Source organism: Mus pahari, chromosome 16 (genome assembly GCF_900095145.1).
Source record: "Mus pahari chromosome 16, PAHARI_EIJ_v1.1, whole genome shotgun sequence".
NCBI classification, from domain to species: domain Eukaryota; kingdom Metazoa; phylum Chordata; class Mammalia; order Rodentia; family Muridae; genus Mus; species Mus pahari.
Window position 1 is genome coordinate 41,689,190 of NC_034605.1, and position 2,666 is coordinate 41,691,855.

The 2,666-nt window shown below is 46.2% G+C and overlaps 1 protein-coding gene across 1 annotated transcript in view; it reads right to left on the bottom strand.

The window, feature by feature from the left end:
• The window catches only part of Eef1e1 (eukaryotic translation elongation factor 1 epsilon 1), a 12,973-nt gene that overhangs the window by 5,420 nt on the left and 4,887 nt on the right, over window positions 1–2,666 (bottom strand). The window lies entirely within an intron of this gene.

A 2,666-nucleotide genomic window follows, 5' to 3' on the forward strand; every position in this document is an offset into this window, starting at 1 on the left:
TGGGCTGGTGAGATGGCTCAGTGGGTAAGAGCACCCGACTGCTCTTTCGAAGGTCCGGAGTTCAAATCCCAGCAACCACATGGTGGCTCACAACCATCTGTAACAAAAATCTGATGCCCTCTTCTGGAGACAGCTACAGTGCACACACATATAATAAATAAATAAATAAATCTTAAAAAAAAAAAAAAAAGAAAGAAAATGGTGACTGAACTTGGCACATTATGTTATTTATTTTTTTTGTAAACATTTTGCACATAAAGTTACTGTCAATAAACTAAGCAAAAGATACTTCTCTTTACCAAACTCTTCTTAGAAATGGTTCTGACGTGAAAGCTCTTGGGCCATTTCATTTATAACGCTGGCTTTCCAACATGCCCTCCTAGTTACTGTCCTTTTTTTCCCCAGGAGGAAGATATTGCCAACGCTGCTTCCTGCTCCTCAGGGTCTAGACGACAGTGTCTGTCTGGTGAGGCTGGCCCATTCTCCTACTTAAGGCACTTCTGTTTATGTTGGAACTCAGTACTTACTGCCAACCTTAAAGCCAAACAGATAACACTCTGATTTGCTTATTTTCCAGGAAGACATGTGGTAAACACTCCAGTCCACTCTGCAGCAGGCACCAGTGCTGCCTTCTAGGCTGTCTCAGGACAGCAGGATGGTCTGTGTTCCTGGGGCTGTTACACAGCTGTCTCTCTCCCTCTCCTTTCCTTTTCAAAGACTCCCATCTTCCACTGGTGCTCCAGGCTCAGAACAATTGCATCTCAGCTCACGACAATCTTACGGGCCAGCCACAGCATTAAAGAGGATCCTAACACTCTCAAAGCCATCTCCCATGGACTCGCCGGGAAAGCGATCATTGGCCACTAGTGTTGGGATCAACACAAACAGTAATGAGCACTGTAGACCTGATCTCAGGACCTCCCAGCCATTGCTGTAACACTGGGCTTCCAATAGGAACCATCTAAGGACAATTTCATGACCCAAAGGTTCCTGTGTTGATCACAGAGTAGGGATTTAACAACATCAGAAGGTAAGCTCTGTGGGTGGCTCACGCTGGTAATGTGGAACCTGCCACTGCAGAGGGCAGAATCTAAGGGCACTGCTTCTTACTCTGGTAGCTTAGGCTTACAAAGGGCTACTCTACACACTAAGACACTTAGGAAAAAGATCTGCCTTGGTCCATGCAAACATATCTACACATGTATATATGTAGCCTATTCCTTGAACAGTATACAAAAATGTTCAAAACACAAATTTGCTATTAAGGGAGCCCGACTATATAAGATATGCTGGGAATTTTGCCAGACAGAAATTTCTATCTATCTATGACTTAAGCAGTTTGTAACAGATTTTCAAATAGCAACTACAATACAAGCAAAATAATCCAAGCTGAAAGAAGTCCTCCCCAAGGGCCAAACAGAGACAGAAGGGGGCATTTCATCAGGCTTCAGGAGTCCGAGACAGACCTCAGCAAGGAGGCAGAGCTGCAGCAGACGTCTTCGAGGAAGGAAGGATGCAGCGAGGACCAGGATGCATCAGAGAAGAGCAGTCCAGACATGGGTAGGAAAAGCGCAGTAGCGAGCAGGCTTCAGGGTGCCTGACTAAGCTCAGACTAAGCCCCAGGGACACAGCCAGCAAGGGTGGGCAGGAACCAGAGGAAAGCGCTTCCGGGCTGACAAACTGCACTGGCATGGGATTCAGGAACTACTAGGTTACTGAGAAAGTAAAAGCTTGACCTTAAGAAAGGCTGGCCAACTGGCCGCCAGCCTCATCTCAGACAGCCCATCTCATCTGCGTCTTCTTTATACGACTAGAGACAATTAAACTGACCAATGCTCAGGCAAAAGTCACTCAGGATCCCAGGAAAAATGAGATAGGTGCAAGAGGATCTGGCAAGGGGAAACCCTGGCCCTGACTGGGCACATGAAGTGGAGAGTATAGAAAAATGTTATGAGGTCTTCTGTCAAAATGGAAGGAAGAGCAGTGGTGTGATGAGTTGAGTTTCCTTTTTTTGGATTTATTTATTTAATGTATTCATCATTGCTGTCTTCAGACACATCAGAAGAGGGCATCAGACCCCATTGCAGATGGTTGTGAGTCACCATGTGGTTGTGGGACTTGAACTCAGGACCTCTGGAAGAGTCATCTCTCCAGCCCAGAGAAGATTCTTTAAGGCACAGAAGAAGGTCGACATGACACACTGTGTGTGGCTCAGGACATGAGCCTCCCACTTAGCTATGAGACAGGACTGGCTTCACTGGGACTCACTAACGGTGCCCGTTCAGGAATAGTGCAAGGAGCGGACACTTGCACAGAATAAAGAACACAGAGAAGGAAACAGGGAGTGTCTCACTGTAAATAAAACTTGGACAACACGTGATTGAAAATGTAGAGACTAGCCAAGTACTTAGAGAATAAGTGTGAAGGAATGAGATAAAGAAAAAAACAAAGTTTGGGCGATGACCCAGAAAGGATTGGCACATAAGGGAGATGAGGTAAGAGACTAGAAAATTCCCTTCTTGTAGAGGAATTCTAACCCAGCAACATGGCTGCTCTGGCAAGAGATCACATCCAGCCGGGTGTGGTGGCGCACGCCTTTAATCCCAGCACTCAGGAGGCAGAGGCAGGTGGATTTCTGAGTTCGAGGCCAGCCTGGTCTACAGAGT